General features: G+C 39.0%; 1 long non-coding RNA gene across 1 annotated transcript; it reads left to right on the forward strand.

The window, feature by feature from the left end:
* Positions 1-1,380: 1,380 nt before the first annotated feature.
* On the forward strand, positions 1,381-24,369 carry LOC140687287 (uncharacterized). The gene is made up of 3 exons (XR_012061481.1): positions 1,381-1,506; positions 2,770-2,819; positions 23,151-24,369. It is a non-coding gene; the product is annotated as an uncharacterized lncRNA (long non-coding RNA).
* Positions 24,370-26,541: the final 2,172 nt, after the last annotated feature.

Consider the following 26,541-nt stretch of genomic DNA (forward strand, 5'->3'; position numbering starts at 1 on the left):
TTTCCCTTATAGAATACTTGAATTCAATTATTAAACAGATCATATGTAATATTAGCAGCAAAAATGTAAAGCAATAGACCCTGATGTCCCAACTGGAAACTTATTGGCTGTGAGTGTCTACACCTACTTTCATGTTAAGCTTCAAGCAAGGAGGCAAAGAAGAGGAAGAATACAGTATTTCAGTGGTTCTTCACAATTTTACAAGTATTGTTAAGTTATCCATCAAATCCATAAACAATTGTTTTGTGCCTCATGGGTCATCCTTAGGGGCATCCTATAGTGTTCCTTGTTCCACAGAATCATTATTCTTAAAGTCTTGATGTACTTTTCTCAGTTCTGCCCTACTTCAGGGTCAAACTTCTCAAGGTCTGGGAAGAAGGAGGTCTTAAGTCTCAACTTTCCTTTGTCTGGAAACAGGACCCAAGATAACAAGCAAAGTGATGTGAACAATTGCTTTCTCAACAGAAGCTGAGTCATTTTACTCTCATGTGGTGAAAACAATATATATTATATTAACAGGTAGCACCATAGCTTCTCCCAGGAGAGTAATTGTCCTTGTGAAACTATCTTCAAGAGCCAGCTTGGATTGGATGAGACAAAGTATGGTAGATAGACTTCAAATATAGTGCAAATGTTTCCCCTCCCTGTATCCACTTCCCTTGTAAAGGGGCCTTGCATCTTCTCCCATTAAGGGGCGGTGTCTATTTGTCCACTATTAAATCTGGACTGATCATGTGATTTGATTTGGCCAATAGGATGTGGTGGAAGTGACATTCTACCAGTCCTGAGGTTAGGCCTCAAGAAGCTTTGTTCATTTGCTCTCACTCTCTAGAAATCCTGTTCTACCACGCGAATCAACTCAGGCTAGCATTCCAGGTGATGTCAGATCCATGGCTCAAGCAATTTCATTTCCATAGTTGCTAGTCATCCATGCAATTGAGACCATTCTAGATCAAGCAACCCCTAGTTAACCAACCAGCTGACTGCAAATGCACTAGCAAAGCCAGACAAGATCAGCAGAGAGTAGCTTAGATCAATAAAACCACCTAGCTGATAAATAGACTAGTGAGTAACAGTGTTTATTTCTAAGTCACTGAATTTTGGAGTGGTTTATTACTTGCCCATAGCTAATCATACATCCACAAGCAAGATATCAGCCAGGTCATCAGGACATAAAAGACTGTGGGAAGCTGCTCTGCAAGAGCAAGGGGAAAACACAGTTGGCTCTTCATACCCCAGGTTCCCTATGGGCCGATTCAACCAACCACTGACTGCGTACTGCTTGGCAGAACCCGCGGGAGGCAGAATCCGCGGGAGGCGGAAGGACGCCCGAGAAGAGCGTAGTCTTGAGTTTGTTATCGGCCGGGCTTCTGACACCAGTCTCGGTGGGGTGATGTGATGTTATTTCTACTACTGAGAGTGAGTTTCAAGAACAAATGGAGCAAAGAAAACGGAGAAGGGATGAGAAGAGGAAGAAGTGCAGCGAAATGGAGAGCATATGTGATTGTAAGTGGGAGGGCCCGGACATTCCGTGGTGACTGGGTGGCTAAACGATAATTAAGAAACGTGAATTTGCAGGAGGGTATCGCTCAGTGGTAGAGTGCTTTACTTAACATGCAAGAGTTCCTGGGTTCAATCCCTGGTACCTTTGTTAAAAATAAATAGATAAATAAACCTAATCCCCCCCCCCCCCCGAAAAAATAAGTAAAAGAATGGTGAGCTAGTTTGCTGCCAGGAAGTGAGCTTTGTCTATCTTAATTCAGACATTTTTAATGTGATTTCATGTAACACAACGCAACACATGGGTAGGTTGAGGTTCTTTTGTGGTTGTGAAAAGTAGCGCGCGGTTGAGCATTCCTGTTGGGTAAAGTGATGTGATATAAAGATAGCATGCTTGGAGGTCAGAGGCTAGGATGCTGAGTCAGCCGTGGGAATGAAACGCTCCATTTCTGTCCCCTCAGGTGGAATTCACACACGCACACAAATGCTAACGAGTGTTAGGACTTACAGGGTCTAGTGAATTCGTAAGGTCGGAAGGAAATAGAGCCATGTTTAACTTCATCTTCTGTGGAACCGAGATCTGCAGCTGACGTCTGAATAGCATTCCTCTCCTGTGAAGAGAATGTATCAACACGAATTGAACACCTAAGCCTTATCTCATGTGATTGTCAGAACAACCAGACCCAGACGATATCGGTTATCCTAGCTATATTTAAAAAGAAACTGACTTTCAGAGACCTTAAGAAATGGATTGAATCTCAGGCAGCTGCTGAGTGATAAGTAGTATTTTAAGTTCAGGATGGCTTGACCTCAGCCCAATAATCTTTCAGTTCCACCACAACTGCCAGAAACATTTACACACATCAGGTGTGGTGTATTCACCAGCTGTTTTGTTTGTTATTACTAAAATTTAAATATAACACCTCCCTTAGCAACTGGAAAGGCCCTTAGCTACCTGTGGTGTTTAACGACTACTTTCCAAAGAAACAGCTTTCAGAGGTTTCATCTTACACCACAGAGGGTTCATGAAAATTTTTATCTGAGATGAGGCAACCAGAGGATTGCCCAGGCTGTGATCTGATCCGGGGTGGCTGCCTGGGAGAGGCTGGGCATGTACTGACCCTTGGGAAGTCCCGAGGACACTAATTACCCAGATGGTTTGAGCCATTTCTTTCCCTGGAGCATGAAGTGTAGAATTAGCCCAAATACCCAACCTAGGAGGCAGATACAAATATTCTGAACCTATGGTTTCCAACTTTTATTTTTTAGGGTTCAATGGATGTTCCTTAGAGGCAGCTGAGAGTGGCGCGAGGGGATGAGTAAGTCGCTTAATAATAACAACATCAAAAGCTACTATTTGTGTAGTGCCACGCTATTCTAAACATTTTGTGTGTGTCCTTTTTTCATCCTTACATGCTGTGTATGCCAGACGCATATAACATTAGCCCCGTTCTAAAGATGAGGAAACTGGGGCACAAATTGGTTAAGGAACTCACTCAAGGTGATACAGTAAGTGGTGTGCTGGAGTTGTTACACAGGCAATTTAGTTCCATCGACCATAGCATACTATTTTTCAGGCAGAGAAACTTTAAAAACACCATCTAAGGTGCATATGTGTGGGTGTGTATTGAACTATCCAGACTCAAAGGGTGTCATCACAAAGCAGCTTCATTTTCCCCCACAATTGCCCTTTCAAACCTGCCCTGTGGGGCCAGAACTTCCCCCAAGACTGTATGAACTCCAGACACACCACACAGCTTCCCCGTTCCCTCTGAGAAAAGAAACGGAACCCCAGACACTTGAGCCGCATAACACAGCCTCTGTTCAGAAATGAATAAGCCCAGCTCAGTGTTTTCATCGAATCTCTGAACTGCACTCAGAGTTAAGCCTCTCACTTTGATCCTGAAGCAGTTTTGGAAATCCACTGCAGGGGAAGAGGGACTTCTTGTTTCTTTGCTCTGGGCTCCCTCAGCTTGGATGGAATAAAAAGTATTTCTCTGTGTAAATACATATGTACACATTTTCACTAATCTCTAACCGAAATTTGTCATGTCTATCAATTATAAGTGTGCAAATTCTAATGGAAATTTAGCATTTCCATCTATTTCAAGCATGGTTTTATTAGCAGCATGTGTGACTTTGTCGCCAATGAAATCATAGAGCACTTCATGTCACATTGCAATTGTGAAGATATTTCAAAATGTTGTTTATGCTTATCACTTTCAAAATTACTAAAAACAATCATGGTAGTTGTTACAACTGAATCTAGATCTGGTTATTTACTGTGTTAAGGATTTTTAAATATTTTGATGATGTTGCTTAGATATAATTGGTTTTCTTCACAATCCTGTGAATTTAATTTATGCACTTTAATACAGTAATCTAAGAAGGGGTCATCCCCCATAGACACAGACTGCCAAAAGCATTGATAGCACAAAAATATCATTGTTTCTTTGAGTTCCCCCTCCATAATATATTCTCTTTGCTGTTGTCCTGCCTCGCTTGGGCAAAGTCCCTTTATGGTGATAAAGGCCAGTCCTCTTTCTCCTGCACACACAGCGGCATCTCCTCCTTGGGAGCCGTGCGCTTTTTCCAGTGCCCACAGCACTGCACCTGCTGCCTCACCACAGCCCCTCCTCATCTGCGGGTCGGGTCTGCTAGTCAGCGGGTGCGCACTAGTTGGGCGTACTGGCTGGGCATGTTCTGAAGCACTCCCGTAACAACTGGTAAACAGCTTTTGCTCTGAGCACCCCCAACACCCTCTTGCCAATGCCCTGGCCTTCCCAGCCCCCATTCAGGAACCTAAGGGTCAGTGCTTGGTAAAACAGAACCCTGTAGGAGCGGACCCCAATTGCATGGCTGATATCAGTTCTCATTTGTCAGTGTGCATGCCTCATTGGTTGTTGAAACCCTTTGGAATATCAACCCTGTTCACTGTATCCAAGGAAAACAATCTAGTTCCCTAATTGGGTCTTTTCAACCTCTCACTAGACTTGAGGCAAGAGGGCCACATCCCCTCCCCCTTCTTGGAATGCAGGAGGGAAAACACTCCCCTACATTTTCCCAAAGAAATTCTTTCTTTAATCTACCACCTCAACCTTCTTTTACCTTTCAGTTGGCTTTTGAACCATATATATTGAGGGTCCATATTAAATTTTCATTCATTGAAATTACTGCTGACAACCGATCTCCCTCTGCCTCCCCCTTCCACACACATACCTCTACCTCTGCTTACTTAGGACTTTCCATAGGATTAGACTCTTGAACTACACATTTTTCAACGCTGACATTTGGAAAAGCCTCAGACCTGAAGGCAGAGAAAACTAATTGCCCAAGGCCTCCAATCTATAAATAGAGTCTCCTAATCCTGGACTGGCCCACTTGTGTAGCCTGCAGTACCTCCTCCATATGTGAGGCTACCCTCCTGCCTCTCCTGTTTCCACTTTCCCTGTGGCATGGCTGGCTCCCCACTGGCATGACTCTCAGTCACTGCCTGATCCCTGGGACAAACTCGACACGAATAACAAGGCCAGAGCACCCTGTGCTAATCTCCTGGGTGACCAGTCTCTCTCTCTCCTGTACAAGTGCCCTTTTAAGGAAAAGAAGTCTCCCACCAGGAGTAAAGAGAGGGAAGGCCCCTGCTTTGTTTGTTTTTAACGAGTCCACGTTTTGTTTTGTGGGTTTGACTCTGAGGCCATTGTCTCCTCACCGTGATCCTCATAACTCCATGGCATTTAACAGGATCTGCTTTCAATGACTCAGCCAGGGTTTCCTTAGACAGTAAACAGCCACTTACTGCCTTTCACATCACCACGAAAATGAGATTCCTCCTTGAGGAGCCCAGCAGCTCTCGGCTGTCAGAAGGGCGCTTTGACTGTTTGTTTGGCTTCAAGGCATTGCGGCAGGCAGCCTGAGCTTGTTTAAAATTAGCTTCCCCTGTAAATCACTTGCACAATGAAATGCCTGCCTCTGCCCTCTGACATATTTGTGTCTCTGTTTATTTTTAATGATGACATGGCTTTTTCTGTCTCCATTTGGCTCTTTTTCCTCCACGCTCCCAAACACTAAATTCTATGCCAAAAGTGCAAAATCTAAGAAACTCCAGGGAAGAAAGATTCCCTTTCCTACCATCACAGGAAGGTCAAAGGTAGTGGGGAAACTGAGTTAGCCCTGGGGTCATTCTGTGGAAATCGCCCCTGCTCCACTTTAGTCTGAATAGTATATCTTCAAAATGTTCCTTTGTAAAGGGGCAAGAGGGTACTTCTTGTATGCATTTGGAAAACTTAGCAAATGTGCATTTAATTGAAATTTCTGTGTTCCATTACATGTAAATTTTACATAAAGAATTGTAAACAAATAACAAACTCTGCCCAATAGTATTCATGCAGAAGTATTTAGGAGGAAGTGTGCTAGTGTCCAAAAAAGCATTTGACTTTGAAATGCTTCTTAAACTGCGATGAATGAATCGATGGATGGAGGGATAGATAAGGAAATACAGTAGTCCTCTCTTCTCCGTGGTCTCAGTTATCTGTGGGCAACCGCAGTCTGGAAACAGTAAATCGAAAATTCCAGAAATAAACAATTCATAAGTTTTTATTTGCACACCTTTCTGAGTAAGGTGCTAAAATCTCATGCCATCCCGCTAATCCTACCCAGGACAGGAATCCTCCCTTTATCCAGGGTATTCTCCCACTAGTCCCTTAGTAGCAAGTCACCCTTATTTTACTTAATAGTGGTTTCAGAGTGCATGCTTGCAGTTCGAATGTGCCAAAGAGAAGCCAGCCATAAAGTGCTTTCTTTTATGTGAAAAGGTGAAAGTTCTCAATTTAATAAGGAAAGGAAAAAAATAGAATACTGAGGTTGCTAAGATCTGTGGTAAGAATGAATTCTCCATCTGTGAAATTGTGAAGAAGGAAAAAGAAATTTGTGCTAGTTTTGCTGTTGCACCTTAAACTGTAAAAGTTACAGCGAACATGCGTTGTAAGTGCTTAGTTAAGACGGAAAAGGCATTAAATTTGTGCAGTTAGATATTTTGAGAGAGAGTAGCCATATTCACATTGATTTTATTACAGTATATTGTTAAATTTGTTCTATTTTATTGGTAGTTGTTAATCTCTTACTGTGTCTAAATTATAAATAAAAACTTACCATAGGTACGTCTGTATAGGGAAAACATGGTATATACTGCGTCCAGTACTAGCCACAGGTTTAGGCATCCACTGGGAGTCTTGGACCTTGGAACATATCCTCCGAGGATAAGGGGGGGCTACTGTATAACAAAATGTTGGTGGTAAAATATAGGTGGTAGGCATAAGGCTGTTCACTGTGAAATTCTTTCAACTTTGCTGCATGTTTGAAATTTTTTAATACAATGCTTAAAAAAAAAAAAGCTTCCTTGGGAACCTGGACTGAAGCCTTGGGGGCACAAGAGAGCTGCAACTTCCAAAATGCACTCTTTAATTGAAATTTTTTTTAAATCCATACTTTTTTAATAGAATTAGCCTTCAATAGTTTACAATAACAGGAGAAAAAGGATCACTGACCCAGTGAACAGTCTAAAATACATAATCTAAGAGGCATATTTTATTATTTAGACATCCAGACACCTTCAATTTAAAATGACATCTGAGTGCAAGTTCTTAACTCTCCAGTCCATCACATAAAACACAAGTGAAGAACAGCAAATGTCACACCACAACCAAAATTCAAGAGCAATTCAAAGACCTATAATTCAAAAGGGCATGGGGTGAGAAACTCCAAAAGTGGTAGATCGTGAGTTTCCTATTGGAAACAGAGAAAATTACTCAGAAAAAACTGAATCAAGGAGAAAATTTGGGGATTGCTCTCTATGAATGCTACCTTTTCGAGGACAACAGAGTGTTTTTATTTTCATATCACAACTTTTGGAGATGTCAACTTCCAGAAAACAACTGAAGAATTCAGAAAGGAGAGCTTATTTTGTGGCACACTGCACAGGTGCACTGCTTTGGCAGGAAAGTGGATAAGAAAACTCATGATGGCAGTACATAGTAGGAATGATAATTTATCATGTATTTATCTGTGGAGTATCAGTTGGAGTTGAAGAAGCTCAGTGCAGCAGTGCTCAATTATATGAATGCTGGTTAGATATTGGAAATTGGTCTAGACATTGTGCAGTAAACTTGCCCTCTGAGGCAGGGAGGTATACTCCTCCCATGGAAGACGGTAGGGATACGAACAATAAATTGATCTGCCACAGTAGCCAAAAGAGTTTTCCTGCAAATGGGGATTAGGTACCTCATTTGTTGACAATCACCAAATCTTGATCAAAGTCCTCTCATTCAGGGATGAGTAAACTAAGATACATGTGTTAAGTATTTAATTGGGTATAAGAATGTGCGTACAAAATAATCCATAAAGAAAGGAATAACAAAAATGAGACGAGGAAAAGTAGAAGGAAGAGATAAAGGAAGATTTCAAAGAATATGATGGCAAAGCCTACATCTGAGTCAGCGAAGAGCAGAATCAACATGGTTTGAACTTAAGATGTGGACGTGAAGTCCTCTAAGAATGCAGATGGAAAGGACAAAAGGAGAGAGAGATAAACAGGATACAAACTGGAGACTGAAATGTATTCCTGAGGAAATACCCAAACAGTTGGAAAGGAAACAACAATAAAAATAAATAAAATCTGAGAAAATATCTTAGAGTATGTCACCAAGGGGTTGATAACATTTCAGGGAAACAGTGAAAAGGAGCCAAATGTAATTTAATGCACGCTAACCATGATGCAAAATGGGTCAAAGATAAAGAAAATGAAGATTAGAGAGTTAGGTAACTTGAATTTAAGTCAAAAGCTAGAATGGGCTCTCAGGAACTTACTCTAGAAAACTTTACTGTAAGAATCATAAATCAAGAATATTAAGTCTGTGTCATTGATCAGAAAGGTTAAAGTGACAATTCTGAGACTCAACTGCTCAGAGTTGTCATCTCTCTCTGACGCTCATTGCTTTTTAATGTGCTTGCCGCATTACCAGGGAACAACAGAATAACTTCCTTTGCTCTATTCATTCATCCATTTGTCTTTACAACAAATATTAATGTTGTACAGCCTTACTGGACACTCTATAAAGTCCTCTGATAAACAAAGTACAAAGTCTGGTGGTAACAGTAAACAGTTTCAACATAAAATGTGAAGTACAGTGTTTAATTGTTGAGAGAACCATGTAGAAAGAGAGAGAAAGATGGACGGAAAGAATCCACAATAAATTATTGTCTGTGTTTTATATAGTATTTTTCCTTAAAACTTACACACGTATTTGCTTCTTTGTTGTATTTCTTCTTCTGTCTCTTACCTTCTATTTGGGATAATTTTACAATTCCTGTTGGCTGCGTCTGCTAGTGCTAAATTATGTCTGTTTTTCTAAGTTTTAAAATACCTTTGTTTTACCTTCATTCTTGAGAGATATTTTTTCTGGGTATGGAGTTCTAGGATGGGAGTTTTTTTCTTTCAACACGTTGTATATATCACTTCACTCTTTTCGGCTTCCACCGTAGCTGTTGAGAGGTCAACTCTCAGTCAAAGTGCTATTTATTTGAAGGTAATCGCTCCTTTTTTTCTCTGCCTCCTCTTAAAAATGTTTCTCTTTGTATTTGGTTTTCTTCAGAATCACTATGACATACCTAGAAGAAGAATTTTTAAATTCCTGCTTGAGATTTTTATGGATTTCTTGAATTTTTGCATTAGTGTTCTTCCTCAGTTCTGAAAACTTGAACCATCATCTCCTCAGACATTACCTCAGCTTCCTTTTCTCTCGCGTTGGCTGCTGGCGCTCCTATTACATATATGCTACGCTTTCCATGTGCGCACTGTGTATCAGCACTGTTCCATACATTAGCCTCTGGCACAAGTGGCTATATAAATTTAAATTTAACTAAAATTAGCTATAAGTAAGGTATCAGTTCTTTAGTCTCAACAGACATGTTTCAAGTACTGAGGAGCCGTATGTGTCTAGTGATTACTGTATTGGACATCCCAGACACAGGCAGTTGTTTCTGTTGGACATCACTGCTGTATTATCTGTTCTTCTATATTTTCTACCTTTTCTTTTCTCTTCGTGTCTCATTTTGCAAAGACTTCTGACCTGTCTTCTTGTTTAATGATTTTTTTAATCCGACTCTGCCTAACATGCTGTTAAACTTATTTATTCAGTCATTTTCTTTTTCAGTTTTAGAATGCATAGTTGGTTCTGTTTTGAATTTATGGTGTCACTTTTATAGTTTCTAGTTCTCTGCTAAAATTTTAAAACTTGACTTTTTACCTCATTGAACATAGTGAGCAGAGTTGTTGTATAATGTCTGGTAATTCTATTATTTGGACTCTACTGAGTCTCTTCCTGTAACGCCTTGTTTTTGCTATTTTTCTTTCTCTTGTGGTATTTCATCTCTTCACGTGTCTGGTTATCTCTGATTGTTTGCTGGGCAGTGTTTTTGAAAACTGACTTTTAGTAATAATGTGAGACTTGATTAATGTTGTCTTCCTTCACCAAAGATTTTGATTTTCGTTTGCCAGAATCCAGGGCATACTATTTTTGGCCAATTAATCCAGTTGATTGCTTGAGGTTTCCTGGAGAGTAAAATAATGCAAAGCAGTCACCTCTACAACCAGGCCACAGCCCTTAGGTTTTCAGCCCAAAGTGGTAGTTTTACCAAATCTGGACTCTTGATAGAATCTGCATTTGGACTTTTTATCTCTTCAACAGCCCAAAATGTCAGTTGACGCTCTGGATCTGCATATAATGAGGGAAAACGCAGCCTCTACTGCTAGACTCCATCTCTGGATTTTCCAGCTGTAGCAGATCTCTTCCAGATAACTCACTATCTTGTTAGCTCTTGATGCTTTTAAAACATGATATTTAGGATTCACTCAGCTATTTTACTTTTCCTCAGGGGGGAAAAAAATGTCCAAATGAATTAGTCCATCGTTGCTGGAAATTAAATTACACATCATTATTTTAAAAGTTTTTATCTCTGGGGCATAGTGATAAATGCCAGAACTCTCACCTGTGTGTCCCCAGTTTAGTTTAGGGATGTTATATAAATACAACATTGTGTGTTTTGCCAGATATTCCATTGAGATTATGTCTACTCATTAAAGGTCTATTGGACATTTTTACATTTTCTTATTTATGCTTTCTTTCAAGCCTCTAGCATTCACTGAGTACCTCCTAGGACCAGAACTGTGACGTATACTGGAAGTATAGTGATGAACTAGACATGAAATTTATATTCTAGTTGGAAAGTCAGACAAAAGTGAAAGTGGGTTAATAAATAAAATTATACAACATGATGGTGTTGTGAGGAAGAAGTGAAAAGTTTGTAAGATTGAGAGAGGATAGCGGAGAGTGGATGTGGGACCCACCTTAGATAATACTGTCAGAAAATTCCTCCCTGAGGTGATGTTTAAGGTCAAACCTGATGAACGAGAAAGAACAGCAATGAGGAGAATGGATGAGAATCATGTAAAAGGAACTCAAGTTCTGGAAATGGTAAACGAGGCCATTGTAGGGTTCAGCGCGAGCTGTCTCAGTAAGACTGCTGTATGTTATGTTTCTGCAGCAAGTGGATTACACGACCATGGCTGCTTTCTGTAGCTCTATAAATGGGCTTTGTGGCTCGCTATCCCTGTCCATAGAGGAGCCATGTAGTAATTTTAAAGAATTTTCTGTCAATGCACAAACCTGTTGGTCCTCATTTCTTAGGAAAGGAAGCAGGAGGAAATGTGGTAAAAACATTAATTATCATAACAAAGCAATGACTGCACAGGGGGTGTTTAGTCCTGAGTCTCCAACGAATTATTTTTTGAAATTGAGAAAGTCCTTCACCTCTCTAAGACTATATCTGCCTGTATGTAATGAAGTCTAGTTCTATGTGACCTGTAAGATCCTTTCCACTTTTAAACATCACAGAAGCATTTCACTTCTATTTTCTTAGGAGGCATGTCCTATCGGCTAACATATTTTAGTGCACTTTCTCTATTTTGTTATAGTCTACTGGTTGCCTAGGAAGGTTTTGTAATTAGACAAGGTGCCCTTCTTTATTGCAGGGCATTTGGTTTCTTAGGGATTTTTATTTTATTCAGTAACATGGGAAATGTCCCCAGATTCCAAAAGTTATATACCCAGTACAGTTTGGAAATGCTGTCATGTATCTATGGAATGAAAATGGGGTAGGGCACTGTGCAAAGATTTTAATAAATACCCAGGGAAAAGGTCTTGTCAGATATGATTTGGGAGTCTTCCTCTTACTAGTAAAAAAATAAAAGAATGGCACATCAAAATATGTGTGAGGAAGGTAACTTGGTACTCAGAGGGAAATTCATAACCTAATGCATATTTTTGAATATAAGAAATATGACCAATTAATGATCTGAGCATTGAACTCAAAGAGCTGAAAAGAAAAGCAAACTTAATTCTCCCCCAAGCTACCGATAACAAAACATCAGAAAATAAGGAAATGGGAAATAACAAAAACAATGAAGGAAAGTACCAAAAAGAAAAGCTCATTGTCTGGCATGACTAATCAGACAGACAACTGCCTGGAAGATTGTTCAAGCAAAAGGAGAAAAGACACAAGAAAGAAACATAAGGAATTTGCACAAATAAGAGATACTAGAAATTAATTTGAAACATGACATAACCACAGGCATGCAATAAATTGATATTGTATAAGAAAATTATATAATACTTAAACACTAACATTTACTTAAGAAAAAATATGAACTATGAAGTATTAATAATTAATGAATTATTTCACCCTACCCAAATTGTTTTGTAAGTGGCAACTGAACTTCCAAGGAACAAAAATCCTTGTTCTCTAAAAGTATTCCAAAGAATTAAAAAGTAATGTTGTCTAACAAACTTTATATATATATATATATTTTTCATCAGTCAACATCTTGTATAATTGGAAATACCCTAAATTAATAACAAGATATTTTTCATATTCATCAAACTCACATAAATTAGATTTCTGACACCACGAAGTGCCACTGAAGTTGTAGGGGACCTATGCGTACATACATTCTTATAGTGGCAGCAGGAGTATAATTGGTTCAGCCACTTTGGGGAGCTGTTTGGCAGTATCTAGTAAAACTGAAGATGCACCTGTCCTATGAGTCAGCAGATTTACTTGTACGTACGTGTCATGGAAAATCCACATAAGGATGTGTTCACTGAAACATTAATGTAATAGAGAATAATTGAAAACAGTGTAAATGCCCAATAATAGTAGAATGGATTGATAAGTTGTGTGTATTCATACAACAAAATACTTCATAACTGTCATAATTAATATGCAACTTCTGTGTGACTCAACATTCATAAGTTTAAAAAATGCAACATCTAATGGATAAACCAAGGTGCAAGAGAATTGTGCCATTGGCACACATTTTTTTAAAACACACAAAAAAGTACAGTATACTATTGATATGTATCTAGATATACACAGCATATTTATTTTAAAAAGTAGGAAAAATATACATCAACTGTAGAAGAGCAGTTGCCTTCTGGGAGGGAGAGTCAGAAACAAGATCAAGAAAGGGTGCAATGGGACTTGGAGTCTGTCTGAAGAATATTTATATTTTTAAAATTTATTTGAAGCAACTAAGGCTCAGTATAAGCATTTTTATATCTGGGTGGAAGGTGTCTATGAAATGTTTCATAGTCTATTTCGTAGAGTAACTGTGAAGACTGCAGGAGTTAATGCATATAAAGGGCTTAGAGAACAGGGTGTGTTCTCTACATAATCACCATGTGTCTGTTGTTATATTTATTCACTAGAGTCTGTGAGTTTGTAGACAGCAAAGCCCACTTATTTTTTGTCACCATGCTTTTATGCACACCACAGAATCTAGCACAGAGGAGATGTTCAATAATTTGGTTGAATACACACATCTTAGATTCCTTTCTTCTTCCCAGTTTGCTAATGGTCCTCACCTCCATGCATGGGTGTAGGTGAATGGGAGGGGATGATGGATTGGCACAAACCACTGGCAGAAACTTTAAGTCTTAGTATTTGGCTCTTACAACCAGTTCCATATGTGACCTGATTAATGATTTTAGGGCAAGTGATTACTTTTAAGTAACCAACCAGCAGAGTTTATATATGTTTTGAGATTCTTGGAAGAAGGTTGATTACATAAATGCCAACTACATTAGTATTGATTTCTCAAAGAATAAAAAAAAAATCAGCTGAATTGACTATTTATTATTCCTTCTAGTCCTTACCATTGCAAGAACTTTGTAGGGATCAGGATTTCAAAGCCATTTCAAAAAATCATCATATATATAAAGCATTCCTTAGTATATAAGACCTTAAGGAGGAGAAATGGGCCTTGGCTGACTTCACCCACATGCTGAACTCCATAAATATTATATAGTTAACACACGATCCAGATACTTTAACTTCACAGAGTTCAGGAAAGAACAGCTTTTGTTTATGGTGAGTTTTCTTATGTGTTGAATATAAAGTACCAATTAAAGTGTAATTGGAATAGCTGTTTGAGTTTTTGGCAGCATATCAGAAAGATTTACGGAAAGCATGGCCTTTTCGATGATAGATATGAATTTGCAGAGGTCATGCTATGGTCTGGACAGGGTACACCTGGCACGATTTCAAACCATAAATGCACGCAAATCTGGTGTCATGAATTATATCCCAGGACCCAACTCTCCATTGCCTTAGGAATGGTTTCTTCATTTGCAAGGCAGTTCTGGTTTTCGGAATATGTTGCCTGGAACCCAGTCTCTACATGCTAAGGAGATTCTAGAATGGCTAAGGTGTTGGGGCGTTTTTTTTTACCATTGCCATTGTCCACTTCTTTGTAGATTTTGAGTTGGAGAAGAGCTCAATCCATTGGAACCTAACCTCACTCCCTCCAGCTCTAGATTAACCTCTGTTGTCATAAGTTTCCATAGAACTGGGTTCCTCATCTTCTGAGCTTTTATCAATTTGTGATTATGCACCAAGGGAATGCCTGAAAAGTTAGGAAATGATAGCAGGGAGGAACTGAAGGTCAGTATGCAAATGTAAAGACAAGAAATGGTAAATAAGTAGAAAAAGAAAAAGCAACGAGGCAAGTGAGCACTGATGACATAATCATGGGGTAGAAACTGCATCAGTAGGCTCCTGGATAGCACAGCTGAATGGGACTAATAGTTACTTTAGAGTCTCGGTTAAAATCTAAAGAGAGAAACCTGACCCAGGCTGAGTCTAGTCAGTGACTAGCTCAAGTTGTAACAGCTTCCAAAAACCAAAAACATGCAATTGACCTTGTAACTAGGGTTGCATATGGCACCCAGCCAAAACCCACCAGCCTCTCCGGGGCAAAGAGTGACAGCTTTGCTGCCCTGCAGCTGAAACAGGTTGGAGCCCATATTAAACTGTGCCAAGTAGGGTCTGCCACTAAGCTGAACACCTGTAATTCACCCATCTGTGTCCCTCAAGTCCTCACCCCAAAGTAAATTGATTCTGAGCTCTAACAGCTGTCTGGGGGACTCTGATGGGCTGTTCACAGCAGGAAAGGCTTTGGGAGATGTCAAAAACTGTGGGTTGTGTTTTCAAGGTCAGAACCTAAAGAGAGAAATTTCTTTGATTCTTTCATGTGTGGAGATGACAAAAGTGGCAGTGGGTGGGATCCATAATTTTCAGATCATTTGAGTAACTACTAAACATTTTTCATCCCGTAATCTGATTTGAAAATAAACATGGTTGATGAAAAACGAGAAAGTCTGGGCAATGATAGTCCCTTTCATCTAAGAGTGTAAATGAAAGAGCAGGGAGATATAGGGTACAAACTTGGGAGATGAAAGTCATATGCAGTGTCTCTGTGAAGGTAAGGGAGTGTTAGGAATGTTGTAAATGTATATTCACTAAAGCCTACCATGTTCATAGCAATGGTAGAAAATAGGTGTGTACCACCAGGTAGCAATAAGTTCAAGATTATTTGGAAGAGAAGAAAGGACATGTACTTATCACCTACTATAATCTTGGATGCGAAGTATTTGTAACAGGAGACTCTTGCCAACATCGGCAGCCACTGATATTTTCACTTACAAATAAGTGAAAATTGTTTTCTCTTTGGGTTATATTTTAGAGTAAATAGAATCTCAAAGGCTGAATAGCTTAGTCTCCTTGTGATCTGAACCATAATCACTTTTTTTTCACTTCAAATATATATATTTTCATTTCTTAATTTTTTAAGTACTTTGAGTATAGATCCTTATTTATTGATTTATTAACTTATTGATTCTTATTTTTGGATAATATTTTATTTGCTGTTACTAAAGAAATCTTCACTCATTTTTTCATTGACCAGTAATACAGTCACTAATTTAGTTAACACAGGTTTATTGTCCAAGTACTGAGACAAGAGTGGTAAGACAGTCTCAGCTTGTAGGCTGGTTTTTAACAAGTGGAGACTCTCCAGGTACCATCTATGTTTTGTGTAAATGAGAAACTAGAAGCAACAGACATGCCTTTATAAATAAAAATTTACAAGTTTATTTTGAAATGTATGTAGACATTCAAAGACTAGCCAAAAAATTTTGTAAAAGAACAAAAAAGAAGGCTATTTCATATACTGCTCGATTTCAATATTTACTATGAGGTAAAAATATTTACTAGGAAGTTAGTGTAGTTATTGTTTAAGTGTAGATACATGGATCAATAGAACAATAGGGAGCCCAGAAATAGACCTGATTATATGTGATCAATTGAATTTTGGCACAGATACCAAAGTGATTCAATGGGAAAATGACAGTTATTCAAGAAAGCACTGAAGTAAAATCCATGTGGAAAAAAATTCAGATCTTACCTGACTGTCTACCTACACGTTTATTCAAAATGGATTGTTGATATGTATAATCCTAAAACAACAAAAGTTCTAGAAGAAAACATAAAGAAAATCTTCAAGCACTTAAATTTGGCAAAGATTTCTTAGACAGGAAATGATATACACTAAGCATGAGAGAAAATAAAATGAGAAATTGGACTTCATCCAAATGAAAGACTTCTTTTCAAAAAAGGGCTGTTAAATGACAGTGAAAAGATAAAGCTACAGACTGAAAGGAAATGTCTGATACATATATCTGACAAAGGCAGAGTTAGAAGTGCAAACGATGTCCGCATTTCTATTTTAAGTCTGAGATGTGACTTCATAATAGTGAGATTCCAGTCTTGTCCTTATGCTTGCTACTCAGAGTGTGATCCATCAGCTGGTAGCTGTGAAAAATGAGGACTCTCTGGACCCACTCTGGATCTGCTGCATCAGAATCTTCATTTTATTTGGGTCTCAGGTTATTCACATGAATATTAAAATTTGGGAAACCTGCTGCTTTTGACAACGTAGGAAACCAGCTTCCTGCTTCTGGTCCCCACGAAGGTGTGAAAGTGTGTCCTGGGATGTCTGGACTGTGCGGGGGAGCCAGGTAGTGTCACCAGGAGAGCACAGGATCCAGCATAGGCTATACCTGGATTTGAATCTGGGTTCCACCACTTGCTAACCATGTGGAAAGTGATAGGCAGGTCATTTAGCATCTCCTAGCCTCAGTTTCCTATCTTATAAACAGAGGATGACCACATCCTTTTCCTAGGATTGTCACGAGATTGAATGAGATGACATTCATAAAATACCCAGGACAGTACCTAACATGGTGTTGGTTCTCAATATATCCAGTTCATTCAAGTGATCAATAAAGAATGACTTTATTTTGCATTGAATAAATCACAAAAGTCAGTGCCTCAAAGCCAATCCAAACCTCTGACATTTCCCCACATCAAGGAGCAGAATCATTTGCATCTCTTTCTACACGTGCTTTTTCTCCGTGTCCCTGCGGTCGCAGTGAGTGAGGGAGGGCCGGCAGCATTAGGCAGGACCCTTGCGTTTGGATGGTGGCCTCCCCTGCCATCCGTCCACATCCCCAACAGCCTACTTAATAGCAAGAGCAATAACGGGGTTCATTATGCATGCAGCTCTGCAATCATTGCCCAGGAGAAAATTAGTTTGATGCCCTGAGCGACAGTTGAACTCTAGAAAGTGCCTAAATAAAATAAAAGACAAGGAAAATATGTACATATACATAAACGTATAATGAAGGGTGCAATGAGAAAAGTTATAAAGAACAGGTCACAGAACGTACTCTTTTCCCAGTCCTTCTTGACTCTGGGAAGTGTGCTTTGGTCTGTTTATTCAAGGGTGGTCTTCTCCTTGGCTCTGTGTGAGATGTTTGGAGAAGATCTGGGAGGCTCAAGCATGTGTGAGTACACACACACACACACACACACCACATTTCAAACGTTTTTTTTGGCTGTAATACTAGATTTACAAGAGTTATAAAGATAATTACAGTGTTCCCTTATAACTGTCACCTAGCTCGTTCTAATATTAATATCTTATGTGACCGAGGTACATTTACCCATGCTAAGAAATTAATATTCATACATATTGTTAACTAAACGACAGATTTTCTTTGGATTTTCCCTCCTTTCCTTTTTCTTTCCTGAAGCCAGTCTGGGGCGCCTGTCGCCTGTTGTCCTCTTGTCTGCTCAGGCAAGTCATTAAGTCCAGCCACACTTGAGGGAAGAGGAATTAGCTCCACTTCTTAGAAGGAAGGAGATCAAAGAATTTGTGATGGTATCTTAAAACCACCACAGTAATTAGCATATTGGAGGAACGATGACTATATCCTGTTCTTCCTTAGAGTTACACACGCTGCTGATTTAGCATTTGTCAGCGGATCGTTTCCGCGGCAGTTATTCCATGCTGTCCCGATGGTGATTTTTATTTCCCTCCTACACTTATTAATTACAGTTCTTCAGTAAGGAAGATTTGTTCCCTGTCCTCCATTTTATTCTTTATTCAATCATTTATTTATATCAGTATGAATTCATTGTTTTAGACTTCATTTGGGGGTTATAATCCAGTACTCTCATTATTTTTGTTTTTGTTGCTGGAATTGTTCCGGCATGGCTATCAGGAGCTCTTCCAGGTTGGCCGTGCATGTCTTTGATCTAATTCCACCCTTTTGTTCTTTGAGCGCTTTCTTACTTTCTGACACTGCAAGATGCCCCAGGCTCATGTTGTAGTTCCCTTCCCCACCTGTAGAATCAGTCATTTCTCCAAGGAACTCTGGTTCCTTTTGTTGGAGAACTGTATTTAGGAACCAAGATTCGGGTGATTTTGCAGTTCTTGAGTACATACATACGTAGGGCCGAATATTCTGCTACCTGCTTATATATCCGGGGCCTCGTTAAATTCTCACTCCAATCTTCAGAGGGGGTGATTGAGGGCACTTATTTGTCCCATGGAACCTTTTACTTACGATAGGACCCTAGTCTTTTTACAAGCTGAGGGCTGGTGCTCTCTGCATAGCATCTTTTATGTACATACTTGAGCTTCTCTGTCTCCCCAGATTTGCAAATGCCCTCCCTTCTGCCTGTAATGTCCTTTGTGCCTCTACCTCTCCTTTCTGCCGTCTCCCTCCAAAAGAAACAGAGCTTGCTGTGCATGCACACTCATTCAGACAACACACATGCACACATGGGAACATACTTTTATCCTTCTGCCTCCACCCTTGCCACCAAAAAAACTTTCCGAGGATTCAAAGCATGTATCTGATATTCTTGATGACTTTGACAGGGCCATTTCAGTGGGTAGGAAAAACACCAAATTATTAAAAGAATGTTAAGAGTTTGGAACAGGGGCTTACTCTGCGTGGAGTGTGTGCTTAAGGAATTTGCCCAGTTAAAATTTCATGCTGATTAGGAGCCTGATGGGTATCAGAAACACTAGAGTCATTCATGAATTCATTCATTTACTCATTTATTCTCCCTCAGATTACAAAAGACTTAAAAGGCAGCAGGTATCACCCAGGGGCTGAGATTACAAAGATGTATAGAGTAACTTCTGTCCTTCAAGGAGTTTGTAGTTCAAGGAAAGCAGGCATGAACGTCTCTGAGTGACACAAGTGGTCCTCCAGCAGCTTGCAAAGACCTCCAGAAGGAGGGTGTGTACTTGGAGGGGGGCATAATGAAACAGAGCTTTTTAAGGCAAGACGCATGTTTAGAAGACCATTGGTTCACTAGGGATGAGCTTTTGCATCAGAAAGAGTAAAAGAAGTGAAGACACAAGGGCGACAAACATCACAGTGTGGTGGGGCCTTCCATGTAGGCAGTGCTGTTGATCTCAGATGTTCTCCTCTTTTTCTAACCTATGATTGTTGTTATTTTAATATTCTGGTAAATTATTATAGTGATAGTGGTATGTTTTGCCTGAGTTTTGCTTTGTTGAATGCTTTAATTGTTATAACACATACAGACCCTCATACACATATTCCCCCCTTGCTTATTTTTTCTGCTTTTTTCTTTAAAAACTATATACTTTTCTAGCACATGTCCTGCTTTTTTTTTAAACGTGTGTCCTGCTTTTACTACTACTTTAAAAGCATCTTAGATATTTCAGTATAACTACTTAACCCCTCTCACCTTGTCATTTTAGAAGAAATGGTATCCATTGGCGCACTGCTGAGATAAGATATGAAGCTCAGTTTTATTTTTCCTTCTACACACACTCACACACACTTCTAGGTTTTGAAAAGGTTTAGAACCAGACTTGTGTTACGACAAAATTAATTTTACATTATATATCTTCTTTCCAAAAGATTGAAATTTATATTTGTTACTCGAACCATATAGAAAAAGCAGGTAGGTCTGGATTTTTTAAAAAACTGTTTTTGGTTCTTTATTAGTTTTTTTTTTTTTTTGATTCACCCTTTTTCATTCACCTGATGTGAAATTTTGTCTCATGTCAACAGACAGAAGCACATTTTCAAAATGTATTTTCCCCTAATCCTGTACTTCTGCTTCCTGCCTAAGGGGCAACCATAAGTAACAGAAGTTTCTAGATTTTTGTATTTTGCAAAAGTATATGTTTTTCCTTGAGTGTAACAACTTGGCTGCTTACTTATAAAACAAAACACACACACACACACACACACATACACACATATATGTATATACAGAGCCTATTCCATCGAAACTGTAGACATGGTTACTTTTTCTTCTAGGATTTCGTGTATTAGATGGAAAGTCTCAGATTTGGTACATTTTTGTTCCTGCCTAGGTATTAATGTATTTATATTTATATTGTTCAAAATTTGCTTCTAAGTTTTAATTATTTTTGCCCAAATGATTTTAGCATTTAAAAACCGTTATGGTTAAAAAAGGCGGGGGTGGGGGGCAGCTGGAAATGCACCTGTGCTTTTCATTCTAGTTTTTCACCTGGTTCTCAGTAAACCTCTTCAGTTTTCAAATGCAATTTCTCACCAATGCTACAGAATTTTCTTTTATTACAGATATGATTATGGTCTCTTTTTTCATTTTCCTGATCTTTTCTTTACATTTTCCTAAAGAGGACCTATTATTTATATTTTGGTCCTCCACTTTTTTGTTTGTTCTGTAATTTTCTCTGTTGCCATTTTTAGCCCACTGTTCCTTTATTTTTTTCATTTTCAGATATTTTTTCAAAATACCCTTCACACTACTGGTTCAACATTCCTACAGCATCAATTACACTCTTTTCTGGGCCCAATGTAGATTTTACTAAGATTTAATTTTTTTCTTTAATCATTGCTTAATTTATTAGTTTAACTTTAAAAATGTCCTCATATTTCAATTTCTGTAAGCCTGATCTCTCCTTAATTACTTCTTTTCCCAACATTTAAGAGTCATAACCTTCTGCATATTTGAGAATGATAGTTGAAATTTTTTTCTATATATTGCAATGGATCATTTTTCATCATTCACTTTTATTGAAGATTTCTGAAACTTTTCCTTCCTGCCTATAGAACCCTCTTTGTGTCTAATTTTATAACTATATTATCTGTCTATTTGTGTATTTGCTTATCTTTCTAGAGGGAGGAAACTTATTTAAGTTACTTGTAAAATTTTTCCAGAATTTTATGTTTTTTCATCTTTGAAAATGTTATGGGTGAAAACTGATAATGTTATTTAAATATAAACTGATTTTAATTATTGGTGTATTGAAATTCTTTCCATTTATTAGTTATTAGAATTTCTTCTTTAATCAATTGCCTGTTGGTGTATTTTTCTTTTTTCTACTGAAGCATTCATAATTTTCTAATTAACTGGCAAAATTCTTTGTTACCAAGAATGTTAATAATTTATCTGAAAAATACCCAGCAAATACTCTTGCCCATTTAAAAAGGTTTCCATTTCTTTTTGTTATTTATAATTTAATGACACTTTAGTGCTTTCATGCACTCAAATGTATTCATCTCTCCCTTTTTCCTTAGAAAACCTTTCCACAACCCAAGACAAGTTCCGTTTGTGGGAACGATAGTAAAGGCCGGGACTAGGTAGCAATGGGGAAAGACAGAAGTCTAGCATGGTGGTGAATGTTGTTAAGGGAGCAGACTCAACAGCACATGGTGCCTCATTAGAAATACAGAGTTAATCACAGTCAGAAGTGAGCTGATGTCCAAGTTTCACCTTGAATAATATAGGTAGATAGTGGTGACATTCACCAAACAAGAAAAAAGGCCGAACAATTTTGGAAACTAAAAATGTATTGCCAGCTGGAAATATTGAATTTGAGTTAGGAATCAATATTCCAAGGTGCAGGAGGCACAGGTATATTTACAGGCAGAAAAGGAAAGGAAAAAAAAAAACTGGAAGAGAGGGTAAGAGGAGGAGCTTAAGAATAAGAATGTGCAAATGTGAGTTGAGGTTTGAGTGGGGAGATGTCATAATGCGATTCAGAGCCTGGGGGAATCAGGTCAAGGATGTGGTTCAGAGATCAAGTGGAGGGAGAAGAAAATAAATGAACGTTTTTAAAGTGCCAGGCTCTATGTTGAGAAATAGAATGTTCATGCCAATTTTTTTCCCCCAAAAAAGCTGTGGTTTTTTTTTTTTTTCCAAAAAAGCTGTTATCATCCTCAGTTTTTCAGCTTAATTTCAGAGAAACCAAATCAGCTTTCCAAAGCCACACAGACTCTGGTGTGGCATCCATTTAAACTTACATCTCTTTGTCTCTGACACTATTGTTCCCGTCTTTTCGCTACCTCTCAGTAGGATTTCTGCTTCCTAGAAGATCACCATTATATGCCATGTAGATTTGAACCCGTCTGGCATCAGTATCTGTTGCCCATTCTCTCTTGAGGGAAAGTTGGGTCAGAACATTGACAAGAGGCCTGTTATCTTTAGGTTAAAGTGGATATGTTATCATTACCACGTGCAGAGGAATCTGATCATTGCCCTGAAGTTAGTTTTGTTATCTCTCATTGCATATGTGATCATTACCCTGAGGGCAGAGATGCAATCACTGCCCTACAGGAGGAATACCTATCTTTACAGCGGCAAGTGGAAAAGCCATAATTAATCTGCACAAATAGATGGGATCATTGCACTACAGATAGAACTGTTACTGCATTTCTCTGAGAAATGCAACCTTTAGTGTGCAAAAGACAATGTGTTAATTACATTTATAGTAGAGATATGCTGCTTATATTGCCCATAATGATGATATCAGTTGCATTTCAGGTGGAAATTGGTATCATTGCATTGCTGATAAACCTGCTATAATTACATTGCAGGAAGAGATGCAATCATTCCCTTGCATATGCTGCGTATGGAGATGGGATCGCTACAGGACAGGTGGAGATGCAGTCACTACACTCTATATAAATCCATTGTCATGGCATGACACAGCATATGAAGATAGGATCTGCTCTTTGCTGAAAGACCTATTACCTCTTAGGTTGCAAATGATGTGCTTATTGCCCTCTGCCCTAAACGAGTATTTGGGGTCCCACAGCTATTTTAAGTGTGTTGTACATGAAAATGTGAACATTACATTGAGGATGTATGGAAGTGATGCTGGCAGTTTCCAGGCATATGCCTTAGTTGGTCCTGTAGTTTCCACTTTTATGCTCTTTTTGTCTTGAGATGCCTCATGAGGGAATCTGGGATAGACACCTTAAGCATAGTAGGCCACATGAATAGGGAGGCCCTGAAGAATAAAAGGCCAATAGGGAAGAAAGTAACCCAGGCAGGGCCCAGTCATTCCAGCCACTCTAGCTGAGGTGCCAGGCCTGTGCGTGAGGCCCTCTTAGATCATCCAGGTCTACTGGGAGCCTCCAGCTGACTGCAAACACGTGAATGAGTCCCGCCAACAGACTCATAGAGCAGAGACAAGATGCCCAGCTGAGCCCAGTCCAAATTATAGAATCATGGGCAAATAATTGGTTGTTGTTATTTTAAGCCACAAGGTTTTTGGGTGATTTTGTTACACTGAATAAATAACTGAAATAACTCTGTACACTTTAATGATATATAATCAATCCACAATGTTATGATAGCCTTTTTAACAGAAGTGCAGCGATAAATTTCCTATGTACAATGGGGAGCAATTTAATGGTAATAGCTACAACTGCCCTAAAATGATCTAAAGCCTCGTGAAGTTGGTTTAATATATAGCTATCGAAAGTGTCCGATCCCACGTCTGCTTGATGCGCAATGATTGCATCTCCATGACCCCAGCATGATAGTAAAGGTTCTTTTTCTTTTCCTCGTTCTCCTTTTTTTTTCTTTTCATTTGAATGATCACATTTACACTGTGAAAAAATTGAAGTTGCTTGTCCTGCAGTTAGTGAAACCTAGGTTGAAATTTCAGCTCTGTTTCATGATGCCTGAGTGACTTTAGGTAGTTCCTTTATACTCTTTAAACCTCCTGTATAAATTGAGGGAAATAATTCCAAACTCACAATGTTACTGAGAGAATTAAATATGATAACTCATGCAAAGCATTTACCATAGTTGATGAAACATGTAGTGGTATTTGAACTGTAACTCGTATCCATGTTTCTGATGTAATGGACAATAATATTACTCCTCAGGGATTGCTCTGATAGAATTTTTGTCACACAAAAAAACAAGGCCTTGTTCTGGGAGAAAATTCTGGTGCTCCTTTGCTGTAATTCAATAGCATATTGGCAGGCAATCTTTTGCTTTGTTTTATTTTGTTTTCTGTTACGTCAAGGTCCATTCAATTTGTGATTCATTTCTTTATCACACATTGCATTAGCAAAATAATAACCTTTTCTATTTTATGTTATACTGTGGTTACAAAAATGAATAAATTACACCAGGATGAAAATATTCAATTGCCACCCAGAATAAGAAAAGAAAACCACAGGTAAATAAAAGATATTTGTCAAGAAGGAAGGAAGAGGGCAGTAGCTTGGAATCTCCTCTGGCTTTGAAGAATGTCTTGTAGAATATCTAAAATATTTTTAAAAATGCATTTCAGATGTTGGTGAGGATGTGAGGCAATTCTAACTCTTATACTTTGCTAGTGGAGTATACATTGGTAATGTCAATTACAGTTTAATCTGCTTCTACTTTATGCCCCAGAAATTTCAGACCTTGATATATAGCCAAGAGAAATGAGAGCACATGTCTTTGGAAAGATATATACAAAAATGTTCATAGCAGTCATCGTCATGATAGCTAAAAACTGGAAATGACCCAAATGTCCATCAAAAGGAGAATGAATAAATAAATTACGATATACCTGTACAATGGACTGGTATTTAATAATAAGAATGAACAAACTACTTATATAAATCATAATATAGATATTATACTAAGTGAAATAAGCCAAATTTTAAAAAATGCATAACATTATTGTTATGAAGTTTAAGAACAAACAAAAGTTATTTATGATGGTAGAAACAGCAGTCTCCTGTGGTTAGGGGGAGGGTATTGACTAGGAAGGTATGTGAGGAATCCCTGTAGGCTGATGAGAATATTCTATGTCTTGATCTGGGTTACTAGGTTATATGCACACACACAAAAATGTATCGGTCTGCACACTTAAGATTTGTGCCCTCTGCTATATGTGTGTTATGCATCCATTAAAAATAAATTGATTAAAAAGTAGTGCCTTTGGGGTTCGGTCTGGGGAGGACTGGGGAAGCCTGTGTTAGGGATACTGGGGAGGTGGGTGCACGAACTGTCCACTGAGGCACAGATGCCCCAGCATTAGGAGATTAGAGGCACTTCTGTTCGGTCCTTCGGTCCAGCTTAGTGGACAGAGCTCTTTCCGTCCTTTGCTGCCACAGAACTATCACCAAGCAGGGGAACACAACAGGCTTTCCACTGAAAGCTACATTTCCTAGTGTTCTCACAAAGAGGCTACCTCACTCTGAACTCCCAGTTCTGGCCTGTCTGCTTTGCTTCTTTTTGAGGCCTGGAGGGCTTTCAGGACTGAACATCCACTCAAGCCAAATGACAAGAAGCACAACCTGCTATTAGACCCTTGTCAGTCCCTGGGCAAGGGCTGCGCTGCTGCTGCTGCTGTGTTTCCCGACTTGGGTCCTGTGACATTCCCTGGGGCCAGGCCAATCTCTGCTGGTTAGCTCCTCTGGGCTGGCCTTAAAGAGAACTCGGGGATGTCTGGATGGAACCCTGGAGACAGTGTCCTGGGCCAGAGACCTCTGATCTCCAGGCCAGCAGAGTCACCACACAGACAGATTTATGAGCCTTTGGCAAAAGAGCTGGCATTCTTGTGGCCATCTCTCTACCCCTTCCTTTCCACATGACCATATCCTCGGCCATATCCTCATGTCCTTAGATGGCTGTTGCCTTTTGGTAAATTGGTAATTAAAAAAAAAATCACATTTATCATGGCCTTGTGGTTGTCCATCCTGAACCCCTCCGGGCGGCAAGCTGCCTGAAGCCTCCTACTCTGACCTTGGTAACACTGATGCAGAGAGAGCATCGTCCCCTAACCCCATGCAGTTTCCTCCCAGGGGACTTACTTCTAGGATTAATAGAAGGCCACAATTTTGTTTTCTGTGAAGCTGGTGTATTTTGAAGGAGGAATGTACCTCCTTAAAGTCAAATTAACCTATTTTAAGTCTTTTACCTTCCCTTTATTGGTTTTCTAAATTTAGGCAAGTAACTCCACCTCTCTGAGTCTCA

The sequence above is a fragment of the Vicugna pacos genome, chromosome 19 (assembly GCF_048564905.1).
Source record: "Vicugna pacos chromosome 19, VicPac4, whole genome shotgun sequence".
NCBI classification, from domain to species: Eukaryota; Metazoa; Chordata; class Mammalia; order Artiodactyla; family Camelidae; genus Vicugna; species Vicugna pacos.